The sequence below is a fragment of the Sphaeramia orbicularis genome, chromosome 20 (genome assembly GCF_902148855.1).
Source record: "Sphaeramia orbicularis chromosome 20, fSphaOr1.1, whole genome shotgun sequence".
Lineage (NCBI taxonomy): Eukaryota > Metazoa > Chordata > Actinopteri > Kurtiformes > Apogonidae > Sphaeramia > Sphaeramia orbicularis.
The window spans coordinates 18,165,407-18,182,952 of NC_043976.1; the positions used below are offsets into that span (position 1 = coordinate 18,165,407).

The 17,546-nt window shown below is 34.6% G+C and overlaps 1 protein-coding gene across 1 annotated transcript in view; it reads right to left on the reverse strand.

Moving 5' to 3' along the window:
- Positions 1–3,880, reverse strand: part of apbb1ip (amyloid beta (A4) precursor protein-binding, family B, member 1 interacting protein) — a 49,151-nt gene extending 45,271 nt beyond the window's left edge. The window contains exon 1 of the mRNA XM_030122703.1: positions 3,695–3,880. The gene's annotated coding sequence lies outside the window, so the exon portion shown is untranslated. The remainder of the gene's footprint in view (positions 1–3,694) is intronic.
- Positions 3,881–17,546: the final 13,666 nt, after the last annotated feature.

Consider the following 17,546-nt stretch of genomic DNA (forward strand, 5'->3'; position numbering starts at 1 on the left):
TCATCATGTCTTGTTGCAACATTGATCGAAAACAAAGTCCAACACAAGTATGTTTTTCTTCTGTTGTTATAAATACATTGCTTTAGTCTCATTCCAGTATTTTTTTTGTGTAATATTTACCTCGAAAGCAATATTAACAAAAAAAAATGAAAAATAAGCAAAAAATCCAAGAAATTTTTGCTTTTGTTTCTTATGTCTCAATACGACTTTAACGTTGTTTCCATTTTGTGTTGTTTATATTGCTTTAATTTTGATAAACTTTCCATTTTGTGACATATTTTACATTGTTTACTTCACGTTTGTCATTATATACTTTTTACATTGTTGAGTCTTTTACATTGTTTTCGTTGAATACACAAGTTTTTTCTTGATTGCATTCGTTATTACCCCGCCTCCTAAAGGGAAGGCAAGGGGTATGGTTTTTGGTTCGGTTTGTTTTGTTTTGTTTGTTAACACTCTAGCAGCAAAACTATTGGTTGAATTCATACCATATCGGATTTATAGATTGCCAGTGACCCAGAATAGATGTCAATATATTTTGGGAAAAGTAGGTCAAAGTTCAAATTTTTTATGAATTTTTAAAATCTTTTTTTTTCTCCCATTGACTTATAATGGGGGAAATTTCAAATGTCTATAAACAACATCAATTTTATTTCAATTTACTTCAAACTTGGCACATATATAGAGGTAATTAATATGCTAACATCATCACATGCGTATCACATGATGACATCAGCTGGATCGATGCCAAAAGAAGCTACAATACGTGCGAGGGGCGGGGTTTGTTGTGCCTGATACCACTTGTTTTTTTACATCTTTTATGTTGTTTTCATCTGGTTACATTTTGTTATGACATATGGTTTTTGTTTCATTTATATAATTTTTGTCGTATTGTATCATTACATCAAAACTTATGGAACAAGGAACAAATCAAGAAATCAGACATTTTGCTACGTGTCATTACGTCTTTTTACACTGTTTTTGTCTTGTTATGGTTTTGCCTTGTTACGTTTGTCGTGTATAATATGTACTAAAGCATGCTTTTATGTATGTTGTCTTCTCTGCATGTTATTGTTTGCGTCTTTAGATCAGTCTTAACCCTTTCATGCATAGCCGTCACTACAGTGGACAGTTATTCTACAGCTGTTTTCTTGTATATTCATGGGTTTTGTTGTTTTAGTTGCATTTCAGCCAACACAGTGCACCATTCCATACACTGCAATTCAAACCATTACTGTCTTTTTGCATCTTATCTGCATGAAATTTGTAATAACTAGTATTAGAGTATGTTAAAATGTGAGAAAACATCAGATTAGCTGCTTGAAAAATGTTATTTCATAGTTTTCACACAGTATCTGATTTTCTGATGATGGGTTTAAATCAGTGGTTCTCAATCTTTTTCTGTCGGGCCCCCCCTTTGGAGCACAAAAAAATCTCCAAGCCCCCCTCAACCCTAACAACATTGTACCTGTGGTGCAATTATTAGTTTTATTGAAAGAAACATCAATATTGTAAGAATACTTTTTGCTTTTCCTTGAATAATTTGTTGTGCAAATTAAAAATAACGTAGATTTTTGATTGAACAATACAAATGAACTCAACAAGACTGCTCCCTGAGACATTATTTTTCAAAATAAAAATAGGAAATGTGTAATTATCTTACAACTATGACAATAAGGTACTTTTTTTTTAGAACAACAAACACATTTTGGTAACAAAGATGAACATTTTAACAATGTCAGTGGCTGCAATGAGCCTGTTTATGTTGCACATCTGAGAACATCAAAGTGCAAACTGTACAAACTGTGCAAAAACAGAAACATTGCACATTTTTCTTTTCCAGTTCAGTCCTTGTCCATTCTCCAAACCTAAACTCTTTGTCTAGTCTAGTGACAGATCACCATGGCAGTAGATTTGTTTGTTGTACGTCCCTAAAATGAGTCCAGGGTGCTCCAACGCTAAAACATTAGTTCCACCTGCTACATGTTCGAACCTGAAGAAAAAATAAACACCTAGGAATGATCCCATGCCCATGTTTTTTGTTTTTTTTTCTTCAAAAATTAAATGCTTGGTGTCCTGCTGAGTGGACATTTTTGTAACTCTATGAAAAAAAAAAGTTAATAAAAAAATTTCATTCGCATTGTTTTTTTTTTTTTTTTTTTTTTTTTTATGCCTAAAGAGGAATTAAAAACGCGCAGGAAAAAAATCTGGACTACGGTTCTAATAATTCATGCATGAAAGGGTTAATGTGGTGAAGGTCTGCAATTATGCAAAATATAAGTAACTCCTAATGATATAAGGAGATGTAAGGAGTAGAAAATGCAGAAACTTATGTTACAATGGACACAATAATGGTGAAAATGTTGTCAGAATAGTAAATACTCATGTGGAGTAATCAAGTATTAGTACTTAGTAACTTCCTAGCTCTGTGCTTAGCAAACTACAAAAGTCATATTCAGAAAGAAATTATTCACTGTCACATTTTCTTAGAAGATATGGAACATAGAGGAATATTATTATAAAAGTATATCAATGTGTCCTTTGCACAATATTATTTTCTCTCCAGAAACCGCTCTGAAAATATGTGATTTGTCAGCATTTATAAATATTATTGGACACACTCAGGCATGAAATATGGCGAGCTGCCAAACCCGCACAATGCATTGTAAAAACACACCACTTTACTCCTGTTATATGAGGAAATAAAAGCTGAAAAACAGAACATGCGAGGGACTTTTACCCAAAAATCTCAACCGTACAGTATATTTGAGGCTTTTTGGTTCAAATGTGTGTAACCTAAGCTTCAAGAAAGAAAATGGAAACCAGACAAAAGCTCTAAGTGAATGCATCGAAGCACAGCGTGTTTACCATAACGTACAGAAACTCCCTCTCTTACTCGGATCATGTATCTATACTTCAGTCTGACGGCAGATGTGTTTACAGGCCTGGATGTACTCTGCTGTAACAGGCAAATTGTGTGTGTTCAGGAGCAGAAACAAAGCTCCGCGGGGCATAAAAAACGACTGACATTTAACAAAACACTAGATCGTATCTGTCGTTGCGTACTGCAGAGTTTTTGTGACTTTGATTAAGGTGAAAAACAGAAAAAAAAGGCTTTTCAAGTACACAGTTTTTAATTCATCATTCCAGACACTTCCAGTCATAGTTTGTACTGTATTTTGTATCTGTATTTGTGATTTAATGTCTTATTAAAAAAAAAAAAAAAAAAAATCTGCTCTCTGACTCTTAGCTTGGCCATTTAAAATAAGAAGCCAGCCCATTTTTTCATGTGGTTATTGAGTCACACAGCAATCTGAAATTAGAGCAGGGTCCACCCAATGGAAAGCACAGATCACATATGCACTAACACCCTTTTTTTATCATGTGAAAATACACCTAATGACTGACTCACCGTCTACTAATTTCATGAAAAGACACGTATTAGAGTGAAAACGAAGGCTTTATGACATTTACTGTCATGTGTTAACACCACGTCAACACTTAAAGAGTGTAAAAGTAAAAATGTCCAAACTTTTTCATTTGTTTGATGAATGTTATCAGTTCAATCCTTCCATTTAAATGTAAATAAATCACATAAAACATTGAGAGAAGTAGTGTTTTTGCTCTAAAGCAGTAATGGAAGTTTACCGTTAACTAAACCCACGCCATCAAACTTAACGGAGATGCTACTCACCTTTACGTTTGTATCAGTCCTTGTCTCACGCGTTAGTTTCAAGATAACAGCTTCATAGATATTAGTTCCAGCTTCAGACAATATTATCGAATAACAGACTAATGAACTAACATACAAGCAGATATGGGTGTGTGAGTGTGTGTTGCATCTGGCTTTTCGGACTGTTAACTTCTTCCTGCTTAATGCGGAAGTTCAGGTCTAGACCTGTCACTACATTCCTTCTAAGAGCTCCACACTTTCACAACAGTCTTGTCTGGACAGCGCTGGGCCGTCCCCCTTCAACAAGTGCTGCTTATCTGAACTGGAGCTGAGTGCACAATGCAAGTGTTTCACCTACGGACACACCAAGGAAAAGCTGCCTTTGCTGTGACTTCTAACTGGGACTGTACTAGTGTTTGACAACTACTTGAACAGATGATGAAGGTTGTTGAGAGCACGAGAAAAAAAAAAAAGGCAAGGTCTCGGTGGGATCCGGAGAATGGCTGAATCAGCACCAGGAATGTGAGGGTCTTGGTTAATAATTCACCTCGCTGAAACTGATTTACAGCAGGTCTTAGGAGTGGAGTGGTAATGTGGCACGTCACAGCACAGAAGGATACAAAACCTGCCTCTGAGATCCTGAGATCGACTTTAAGCAATGAACAGTTGACTCCTTAGCACAGTAAAAGTACGTAAAAAGGATCTGCGAAATATACTTCAAGCATGAAAAGTCAAAGTAGCCATTGTGCAGTAAAATGGTCCCTGTCAGTGTTTTACTATTATATATATATATGATGTATTTGAGTCATTTTACTGCTTCATTCATGTGTACGTTGCATTTTATTGCCGTAGATGTTAAAGCCTGACCTCAATTGAGCTGCTTTATGTACTGAGTAGTTTAACTTACACAATACATCATATTCTATTAGTTCATTTATTTATTTTTTTAATTTTACCTTTATTTAACCAGGAAAACCTCATTGAGATTAAGAATCTCTTTTTCAAGAGTGTCCTGGCCAAGACGGGCAGCAGTACATTAAATACAGGGTGTCCCATAAGTCTCCATACATAGGAAAAATAAACGTTTCTTGACATAAACCATTTTTATTTATATAATATGCTCTATATGACTGCCATTTTGTCGGGAACACATTTCAATGCGTGTCTGCTGAACAACTATAAAGAAGAAATATAAAGAAATACATGTTAGAACCATATACCCTTATGAAACAAAAATATATGGCAATATTTTGAAAAATATAATGCATTATATTAAAAAATACATTTCCATATATGGGAAAGTAGTGCATATATTTTCCAATATACTGCAATATATGCTTTAATCATATATTGATACATATAAAACATATATTGCAATGAAGACAAAAACTACCCTATATTTTTGCATACAGTTTTATTGAAACTCAATTTCTTTCCATTGACACAAGTTTACATAAAGCAGATATTTATCAACACTTACATTACTTGGTATGCATAATAACATATTTCATGAAAATATGCATCATGATATACATGAAAAAAGTGTTAACTGAAAAAAGATGCCTTCTTAGTCATTTTGGCAACATAGGATGAAAAAGATGTACATATATATATACATTCATATTTTTTGAAGTGTATTACTAAATATATAATTACATATATTTAGTAATACACTAGACAATATATGTATGTATATATGCATACATACATTATGAAGTGTATTACTAAATATATAATGACATATATTTACATGTATAAGTAAATATATTGCCATATATGTTTCAATATATGGAAAGCTTCAATTCCTTATGTATTTTTCAATATATTGTAATATAATACAAAATATATTGATACAATATATTATTCTGTATATTTTAAATTTAAATATATATTATACAGTAATATATTTTTCAGTCAGTAATATATTGACAGTCAATATATAGAGAAATATATTTTCTTTGCATAAGGGTATGTATGGAATGTATTATGTCTCCTATGTATGGAGACTTATGGGACACCCTGTAGTTACAGACAGACTTCCGTACATAAAACAAATACATAAAAAGCACATAGACAAGTCAAACCTTCCAAAGTCAACTCAAAAAGTGCTCATGATATGTAGACAAAAGTGCGTCAGGTAAAACGTCTGCAGCCAGATATCTCCCTCTCTAAGTCACACAGCATCCTCTTAAAAGTGTCCAACGAAACCAGATCCTTCAGTTTCAGGTCTTCATCACGTTTGCTCTGTTTCTGTCTTGTGAGAGCCATATTCCTCTGTAAGAATCAACTCTGTTTTCAGCAGTTTTTAAGGTCTTTATTTAACAAAGAATTGGAAAGTCAGCCCATAAAGTTGCACTTCATCCTTCAGTATATCTCACATATCAGTGTTTCTCAACCTTTTTGAGCCACGGCACATATTTTACATTAGAAAAATCACAAGGCACACTACCAAACAAATGTCACAAAAAAGTATATTTATTGAAATATAATGCAAATCTAGTCTCAATTTACTCACTCAGTGTAAACCTGGGCCTTTAGTTTGAACACAAAGCTGATATTCTTGCAGGAATTGAAGATCTTCGGTGTGTCTTTCTTTAATTCCTGCAAGAATAAGCCCAGCTCGCATAGATGGATTGTGGAGAAAGGGAACAGAACTGGAATAGCTTTGTTTGCCAGAATGGGGAACTCCATGGCAGCAGTCACTGGACACTCCCAGGGGGGCGCGAGCACATCGGGGGGTGCAGGGGTGACATTGTTGTGGGGCATTTGGACAAGAAAGCTGAGAGGGGGTGCGTCAGCGACTCTTCAGACCAAGGTTGTAATAGTTTTGGATTTTCATTATAGTTTAGTTTTCTTTAGTTTTGACTTTTTTATTCTCTAATTCAGTTAGTTTTAATTAGTTTTTAGAGCAGGTTTGCTATTTTTTATTAGTTTTTGTTATTGTCTAAATGCTTTGTTTTAGTTAGTTTTAGTTTAGTCATCCCTTTTCTCTTCTTCTCCGTCGTATTCAAATAAATCCCAGACCCAACTTAGTCTCCATGTTTCCAGGTAGAGTGGGGACCAGAAGACTCGAACGAACAAATAACAAGAAGTGACGGACCATTAAATATCATATGGTGCCAGCAGCCGAAATTGCTTGAGAGAAATAAATCGATTTCGTATCAATCCAACATTGACAAAGATGAAAACTAAGGGAATTTTATCCATAATTTTTATATGTTTTAGTTAGTTTTGTAAGCACACAATACAATTTCAGTTAGTTATTGTTTTTTTCTTTTAATTATAGTTTTTATTTATTTCAGTTAACGAAAATGTTTTTCAGTTCTAGTTTTCGTCATTTTGTTAGTTTTCGTTAACGATAATAACCTTGCTTCAGACGGACCCCTGGCTTACGGATTGAGGTTCGTTGTATAATAGTACATTAGTATGGTAGGCATATCCCCCCCGCCCCGCCCCGACCTGCTGATCCCACAGGTACCTGCTGATCCACGCATCATAGGGAGGAGGGCTTTATCAACAGAACGCAATGCATTGGGGCTGGTTCACTTTCACTTTGCAAAGGGAACCAGGAGACTGTTGTTGTAGAGTGGATCACTGGGGCATACTGTCCTATGTAGCTCTATCACATCGCTTGCTTAGAGTTTCAATCTGGTGAAATTGGAAAATCTTTCACGGCACATCTGATGATTTCTCACAGCACACTTATGTGCTGCGGCACAGGGGTTGGGAAACACTAACACATATTAATCATCATTGTCGTCATTGTTATCATCATCGTCATCATCATCATCGTTGTCATCATTTGCTGACACATGGTTGTTACAGGATATGATGGGGTGGAAAACTTTATCTTAAAAGTTACTAAACCCACTGTAAAGAAGAAAAAAATATATAGAGTATTGTATTTATAGAAGAGAAGAGTATAAAGAAGCATTAAAATGGCTGACCAAAATAAGGTACGAGTGAAGAAGAAAAAACATATTCCGCACACTGTCCAATCAACTTGCAAAAAACATTGAATTTAATTTAAGATTAAAGTTTTTTTGCAAGTTTATTGGACAGCGTGTGGAATACCTTTTTCTTCTTCCACTCGTACCTCATGCTCCTACGCACCTATCCTCTGAAGACTCTTTAGGTGTACACCAGCCTCCATACTTTGACCCAAATAAGGTAAAAGTGCTTAAATTTATTAATCCTTTATCAGGCAAGTGACTGTTTTTGGTAATTTCCATATACATTACAAGACAGTGGCATCACCAGTTCCAGTGAGGACAGTGAGTCAACAATCTGAGGTCCCAATGTGGTCTACAGGGGTCTGTAAGGTCCACCTCTGCATGAACAGTGAAGCAACAGGAACCACCACCATGTTTTGGGTATCATTGAACTGTATTGTGAAAATTTTGGACCTCATTAAGGCATGTCTAACGTTTTCTAACTTGTGTAAGGAAATGCACCTTTTGTATGATGAATTTTTTATTCATCCAACTTCTTACTCTGTTTTATTTTATTAATGTAGCTATGCCTTCAACAGCCAACATAATATGTCTCAATACGTCCTTTACATATGTTGATCAGCACAGACTGAAGCTCAGGATGTAGAAGTTCCCTCCATTGTCAGACAATAAAATTAACCTAGAATCTTAAACTTTCAGATTTTACTAATGTGTCTAATTTTTGAGATTTACCTCTTGTGATAATGTAGGTCAACACTATACCAAGCCAATAAAATGCCATGTACCACGTCCACACAGTCTCGAGCAAGTGTCAAAAAGCTGCATAAACAGTGTTTGGAACAGGCTTTCGAATATTTATGCATTGCACACTTGGACACAGAGGGACTTGCAGGTGTGCATGAGTTTGTTCAAATGACTTTTACTGTGCTCTGTGCTGCAAAACAGACACACACAGGCACAATGGACACTTATGCTGCCTTCATTTACTATGAGAATTATGGTAAATACTACTTACAATCTTGAAAATTGCACATGAAAGCCCCCTCATGTTGTATTTTCCTCTGGGAAACTAGGAAAAAATCTTGATAGACAAGTTGCCGAGATGAAAATAACCTTCGAATTTTTCAACATGGTGGAGAGCAACAAGGGATTAAACAGGAATTTTAATTAAACACTGCTTTTATTAACATTCTGCTGCTGTTATTTTGCACATTTATAGTGTACACAATTTGCAAAAAACAATTTTACAAAAAAAAGTGGGGTTTGAATGTTCTCCTCATGTGTGGGTTCTCTCCAGGTACTTCGGCCTCCAAAGATGTGTGTCAATAGTTGAAACTAAGTTGCCCATAGGTGTGAATGTGAGAGTGATTGGTTGTCCGTCTCTATTATGTCAGCGTATACATGTCCCTGTGACCCTCTCACAGATAAAGGTCAGAAGATGAATGGATGAAAAAAAAAATGCTAACATGTCCAAAATTGTTTTACCCAAGTAGCAGCTGACGATAAATTGTGCATCAGCCATTTTTTGTTTTCGCTACGATTACAAAAGCAATTGAACATAACACACTGGCAATCTTGAATTCACAAGTGAAAAGTTTCATCTTCCTGACTGCACATGAAGGCAGCATCAGGCTCTAGCCCCAGGTGGTCCATTCACTGACTGACACCTGTGTTAACAGTCCGTTTTCATTGTCTGTCACTCATAAAAATAATAGTTCACAACTGACATATTTTAGCAGGACAACAGTGGACACAACACTGACTATGTCTGTGAATTACTGACACAAGATGAAGCACTGGTTCGCACAAGCACCACTTGTTAATTAATCTGTAAACATTTATAATATTTCACTGTTGCCACTTTTACACATTTTTTTCAATACTTTCACTCACCTGCAAAACAGATACACACAGGCCCATCAGACACTTAGCTGCTGGTGGTCCATTCACTGACTCACACCTGAGGACCCCGGGAACTATAGCTACCAAATGCCTGTATGAAATTGCATCAAAAATCAACCTACCTAAAATATAACAATTGCTAGTGTGAATGATTGAATTATGGCGTCAAGATGAGGCCAGGTAACATCGTACACATATGTGAAGTATTGCAAGAGCAAGTGAAGTTTTGTAAAATAAATAAATAAATAAATCTTTTTAAAAATTCTCTTACAAAACTTATTTTGCTCATACAAACCCGTTTTCTGCATTTACAAAACTTTTCTGCAGTTACAAAACATTGTGGCCTCTTTTTGGCGTGGGGGCGTGGTTAGATGAGAGGTGTGTCCAGACCTGGTACAGACAGGAAGCAGTGTTAGTGGTGATGGACAGACATTACCTCATTCATTACAATGGAACCAGTAAATGGAACCAGTTTCGTTTACAGAACTGGGAACCAAACCATGCTCCAAGCTGCAAGCCCTAGCTAACCACACCCCCACGTCAAAAGAGGCCACAATGTTTTGTAACTACAGAGAAGTTATGTAAATTCAAAAAGCATTTTTTAAAAGCAAAAAACAGGTTTTTTAGGAGCAAACAAAGTTTTGTAGGTGAATTTTTGAAAAGAAAATATATGTTTTTGGTTTACAATACTTCACGTACATGTACAATGTTATCTGGACTCATCTTGACGCCATATTTATTCACCATTTGGCAACAGTTAACAGGTTATGCTTCATATCTTTTATAATCATTCTTTACACATACATACATGACACATATTTCATTTAAGGTCAAAAATAAATTTTCAGTGAAATTATGTTGGATATGTAATCTTCCATTTAAAAGAAAAATAAACGAATCAGTGCAATTGACTTATTTTATCATTATTCTGTTTTTTCTTGTCACTGCCTCATATGTATAATGTTTCTCAGAATTTGGTGATTGCTTATCATGCACTTTAAGTATTTTTACTATGAGCCAAATTTCCCAGAGCTCTAAGTTACATCACATTACTGGTTAAAACTCTTCTTTTGCAGATGAGGCAAAAAAAAAAAAAGTGCATCCGTTTACAATCTTTTCCTTTAAAATCAGGAAGGAATATCTTAAGACACTGATGTGGTGCAACAAGGTCAGTTATCTTCAGTGGGGGAACCAAGGAGAGTCAAGCTGTCAAGCTATGAATAGCCTGGGGCTCTTATCTGACCACGCAGACACAGATAGCTCTATTTATTTGCATTTCTCCTTGACTCAACCTGGGAGGCCAAAAAACAAGATTCCATCTTCTTTTTTTTTTTTTTTTTTTTTATCCCTTAAGCTTACATGGTTGGCATATTCAGCAAAAATGTGTCAAAAATATTGGAAAAGTAAGGTCAAAGAGTACTGAGGGATGAGTTTCAGAGTGAATGATGCTTGAGGTACTGACATGAAAATAACACCATTCCTGACTCTGATTAAAACTCCAGCGCTGGTTTGCATTTACATCATTTTGCTATTATTAGTACTGTTGTGTGCTACCATCTCTGTAGACTCGTGGCTGCTCCGATGGGAAAGGCAGACCACCCTCTCTGTGGCAAACCCCTGTCATCGTACAGTGAGGCCAGAGCACCGTGGGGGAAGCCAAATAACCTTGAATGCATCCAAGAGCCTTTCATGACTGGTGATGTATTAAACAAACACTCTGGGTACAGGCATGTGTTCCAACCACCACTCATTTCCCTCCCTCTCTCTCAGGGGTTGACAAACAGATGGACTCCATAGTACAGCGTCCTATTGGCTCCGAGCGTCCCGCCTAAACACTACAGCACGCCGTTGCCCTCGCAGAACATTTCTCAATAAATACACTGATTAAGAGTCACGGAGCTCAGCAATAGGACAGGGTGATTTTTCTGCTTTTGTTGTGTCTCCGCAGTCACTCTCCAGTCTCTGAGGGTGGTCCAGACTGATAATGTTTTTTACCCAATAGAACAAATGAGCCTGTACATCACAGTCTGAAGCCAGAAACTGAAAAATACAGTTATTTTCCAGATAAGGTTTAAGCAATTTTCAGATAGTTTGAGTTCAATTTGAAGAGCTGCTTTTGAAGTCTAACAAACCCCACATGGTGAGGTGTGAAGCTACATACTTTAACCCATAAAGACCCAAACATCCACCATCAAACAAAAGCATCTACTGATCTAAAATCTTTAATACCCGTTGATCCAATTATCCTATCAGTACATGTAAATAATTGGTTGGCTAAAATGTGCTTAGAGGTCTTATTTCTGTCTTTGTGCATAAGAAATCAATAGAAGTGAATCCCCAAAGGAACTGTGTGTTGGTAAATGCAAGTTATGCAAATTTACAGGATTTCAGTTCTGTTGCAATATGTTTATGGTCATATGAACTATGTTTTCAGGTCAAAAATGTCCAATTTCATCACAATTAAAGCTATATTTTCATGTCACAAATGGCCAAGTTATATTTGTACGGAATTTACCTGAAAAACAAATATTCTATTCTTTTAGATTCCCCAGTTTTTCTTACAAGATTATATCCTACATATCACATTTTATTTTTACAGGTTGCAATCTGGAGTATGGTGCTGATCCATCCTGCTTATGTTACGTCAATACATACATTAAGAATGTCACACGTCACTTTTCAAATCAACAGTTTTCTAATAATAGCATTTTTATAAGAAATAACAATTCTATATTGTTATTTACTCTTTAGTATGATGATAAACTATACAATAAATAATTCTGATCCTAGTTTTTGCACAGGGATCATTTGTGGAAACGCTGACATGGCTGCCGAGCATCAGTATGATGGGATCTGTAACAACCATGTCACATCCGTCCACTGCCACATTTTGTGTTTTTGTGTCAGCTGTTATTGTTTTAGATCCACAATACTAACATTTATGAATAAGAGGAGAATTAGCAATAGTAAGTATATAAGTTTATTACTAATAAAGTACTGGTACTGACCAGATCATCATGGGTAATGTCACGTCCGTCCACCAGCAAAAGTTTTCACATACACGTGCTATTGAAAATCCAATATTTCTGAAAATAGAGCTTCCACTGTCAAATAATATCAGTAGTCTGTGCACAAATGTATTAGCATTATTTCAACACAGTTCTATGCATTTCTTACAACTTTTTTTTTTTTTTTTTGACAAAATGGCCACTAATTTTACCCCCTAAGTAAATTTTAGCTGTGGTGTAAAATACAGTTTGTCATCTTTTCATGGTCATCAGATATCAGATTTGACCCATTTGGACGTTCAGAGGCTTCATAGTTACCGTGGAAACATCGTCATCTTCTGCAGCATTGGTTCGCCAGTAAAACCCATGGAGTTGGATCAATAACAGCAGCTGTAGACACTTGTTTTATGCTCAGTTAATGATATATTCTACTGAAAAAGTCACTATTCTCTGTTTCCGATAACATAAGCATAAACTTTAATCTGAGCTTTTATGAACATCTACATGATCAGTAAAATAAATATCAGAAAATACCAGATTTTCACTGAAAAAATGCAAAATACAGAAGATAATATTATCATAAATACTGGTAAATCACTCAAGTAAGGTCTATTAAAGTGAAAAATTCATTTGGAACTGAAAACACAAAAGTAGCTCTGGGTCTTATGGGTTAAACCATTAGTCTCCATTATGTTTAGATTGAATGCTTCAACACACTTCTAAAAACCTTTCCCCGGTTCTTGTGCACTCAGAGAAAACAGGGTGATGATGACAAAACCAGCAGAGACCTTGCAACACACTGTAAATGATCAGACGTAGTACAGCAGAGGACAAGCTGTCACCATGACGATGATGTGATAAGTGATGCATATAGGTGTGTTGTAGTGCCCTCTGTTTGTACTCTGCTGTACTGTACATACCAAACAGTACTGAACTCAGTGGGTGGTGTAAAGCACTTCAATGTTTTCTCTCATTGCAGCAGTGACCTCCACCATGTCTTCACACCAGGATTGTAACTGCCAATATACTCAATATTTCTGCATGTACACAACTACTTTTTATTTCCGATCAACAGCTGCTTCTTGGCAGGATTATTCACCGCCGGAATCCAACAAACAATCAAACTGAGGTTTTGTTAAGATCAGCGAAAAAGAACAAAACTGATAAAATCTTCACTTAAAAGTAAAAACAGAAACTCATGGAAAGATAAAATGCACAAAATCTGACTTTGTGGAAAAGTTTTATTTTGATGTTTAATCAAAATCATAAAATGCTAAATTTACATTGTCAGATATTTAACCCATAAAGACCCAAATATACACCAGCGACCAAAAGCATCTACTGATCTAAAATGTTTAATAACTTTACAGCCACTAATCCTATCAATACATGTAAATAACTGGTGTAAAATACAGTTTGTCATCTTTTTATGGTCATCAGACATGACCCATTCAGATGTTCAGAGGCTCCGTAGTGGACGTGGAACACCGTCATCTTCTACAACATTAGTTGCTTTTCCATTGACCCTCAAATTGCGTGTATATAATTTGCACATAAAAATTTGCCAAATGCAGGGGTGTCAAACATGTGGCCCGGGGGCCAAATGTGGCCCACCAAAGGGTCCAGTCTGGGGCTTGGGATGTTTTGGCAAAGTCAAAAATTCCAGTCTTGAAACGAATTAAGCAAAAAAAATAAAAAATAAAAGATTAGCTTGAATTAAGGAAAAAATGTTGAATTAAGCCAAAATAAAACAAAACAAAACAAAATTCATTTAAGTAAAAAAACAAAATCTTAAATTTAGCAAAAAATCTTGAATTAACAACTTCAAATTTCTTTCTTTGTTTTAGTGCAAAAAATAACATTAAATTATGAAAATATTTACATTTACAAACTATCCTATAACAATAAAATGTGAATAACCTGAACAAATATGAACAACCTGAAATTTCTAAAGAAAATTAAGCACAATTTTAACTATTTTCTTCCTATTCCTCAGTGTTTAGTGTCTTTGTAGAGCTGATCCATAATGCACATGTAGAAATGATAAGTTGAGGCAGAATATTGTTAAAATTGCATTTATTTTTCTCAAGAAATTTCAGTTTTTTCAGGTTATTCACATCTTTTTTGTTTGGATAGTTTATAAAAGTAAGTATTTTCATAATTCAATGTTTTTTTTCTCTTTACCCTAAACAAGACAAAATTTGGAGTAGTCATTATTTATATATTATTAGGTTTGTTTTTTTTTACTGGTCTGGCCCACTGCAGATTAAATTTAGCTGAATGTGGCCCCTGAACTAAAATGGGTTTGATACCCCTGGCCTAATGGAAAAACAACAATTTTGCCAAAATTCTCGTTTTTCAATTAAAAGTTTTTGCGCTGGCAAGAGGTGGTTTTTCGGGCGTAGCGCAATTGGTATGTTGCGCAAAACTGCAATGGAAAGACCTTTTTCCATAACTAGACTCACATGAATAAAAAAAACAACAAAAAACGATGTTGACTGAGGTTACAACAAGCGAAGACGAAGAGTTTTAAAAGAAACATGATGCGGTATGTGTGGACACAGCAGGAAACCGAATCGTTTTTTAATTTAGTATGGCATAGAGGGGTTATATATAATAATAATGAATATATCTGTAAATCAACAACATATTTACGTTCATCGCCATGTTTATGGAATGACTTCTTGTGCCATCTCGCTGTAATAAATGAACAAATCATAGCATTTGTGATTTAATGGAAAAACCGACATTACACACTTGTGTTTTTTCGACATTTAGTAAATATCGGTAAAGTTTTGTGCGTATGTCCAATGGAAAAGTGACTGTTGATTCACCAATAAAACCCATGGAGTTGGATCAGTGACTGTGGATGGAGACACTTGGTTTTATGTTCTATTAATGATAAATCTTACTGAAAAAGTAACTTTTTCTCAAGTTTTCTTTTGTTTTTAGTATGATAACCCTCAAATGTAATCTCAGCATGATGATTAAAGTACATAATCAGTCAAATAAATACAGGAAAATACATTATTTTCAATGAAAAAAATACAAAATGGACAGGATAATACTATGATAAGTGTTGATAAATCACTTAAGAAAGGTTAATATAGAGAAAAATTCATTGGGAACTACCACATAAGTAACACTGGGTCTCTATGGGTTAAGATCTGTGGAGTAGAAATGAGTACAGCAGCTCCTTGTAAAGGGGTGTTTTTGTTAATATGAGTAAAATTTGAAAAGGAAGAACTGATTAAAAATTAAAAGAAATGAAAGTAGAAAATAGAAACTCTGATAGAAAGTTAAAGTTATGACATCATTTGAAAACCATTTCGATCCTTTGTCAAAAAATCATGAAACTTAAAGATGATTTTGATAAAATATTGAGTCATGTTCTTTACACAAGAAGAGAATCTGACAACTGTTTGGAAGGATTTGTATCTACATATTTAATTCACATTTATTATTAGGATTTATTTGCCATTGAAATCCAACACACATGAAACTGAGGTCTGTTTTTACGAATATGAGTCAAATTTGTTTACAGTTGAAGCTGAGTGGAAATAAAGTATATACACTAATGGAAAGCTACAATTATGACAGCTAAAAGTTTAATTTTTTAGTCAATTTATGAAATACTAAGTTAAAACTGTACTATATTTAATATTTATATAGTAGAAATCAGTGAAGCTGCTCCATAGTAGGATATATTTACCAAAGAAACTGAGGTATAGTTTTGTGAATATGAATGAATTCTGAACCTGAAAAGCGCTTTTAATTAAATTAAATTAAATTAAATTTAAATGACAATTAAATGACTTTTAATTAAATAAAACAGAAAAATACAGTAATGACTTAATGAGAAAAAAAATAACAACATTTTGGTACTTTGTCAAAATCATGACAATAAAAGATGAGATTAATGAAATACTGAGTTGAACTGTTTGTGTCAGAGGAGAATCTGACAATGAGCGGAATTCTTTTGAATCTATGTCACTAATTTACATTTCTCAGTATTAGGAGTACGCGCCACTGAAATCCAACAACAATGAAACCGAGGTCTGTTTTTAGTAATGTGACTCAAATTTGCCTACCACAGAGCGCTGTGGTGAAAACTGATGAAAACTTAGTTGAAAGAAAGGATAACCATTCAAAAGTGAGATTTTTTTTAAAGCTTAAAACAAAATAATCAAAACTTTGTCCAAACTATAACATATTTAACCCATAAAGACCCAGTCTTACTTTTGTGGTAGTTCCAAATGAATTTTTCTCTATATTTAACCTTTCTTAAGTGATTTATCAACACTTATCATAGCATTATCCTGTCCATTTTGTATTTTTCATTGAAAATAATGTATTTTCCTGTATTATTTGACTGATTATGTACTTTAATCATCATGCTGAGATTACATTTGAAGGTTATTATACTAAAAACAAAAGAAAACTTGAGAAAAAGTGACTTTTTCAGTAGGATTTATCATTAATAGAACATAAAACCAAGTGTCTCCATCCACAGTCATTGATCAAACTCCATGGGTTTTATTGGTGAATCAACAGTCACTTTTCCATTGGACATACGTACGAAACTTTACCGATATTTACTAAATGTCGAAAAAACACAAGTGTGTAATGTCGGTTTTTCCATTAAATAACAAATGCTATGATTTGTTCATTTAGTATAGCGAGATGGCATGAGAAGTCATTCCATAAACATGGTGACGAACGTAAATATGGTGTTGATTTACAGATATATTCATTATTATCATGTATTACCTCTCTATGCCATACTAAATTAAAAAATGATTCAGTTTCCTGGTGTGTCCACACATACCACATCATGTTTCTTTTAAAACTCTTTGTCTTCACTTGTTGTAACCTTAGTCAATATCGTTTTTTTTTTTGTTTTTTTTTTTATTCATGTGAGTCTAGTTATGAAAAAAGGTCTTTCCATTGCAGTTTTGCGCAATATACCAATTGCACTACGCCCGAAAAACCACTTCTTGCCAGCACAAA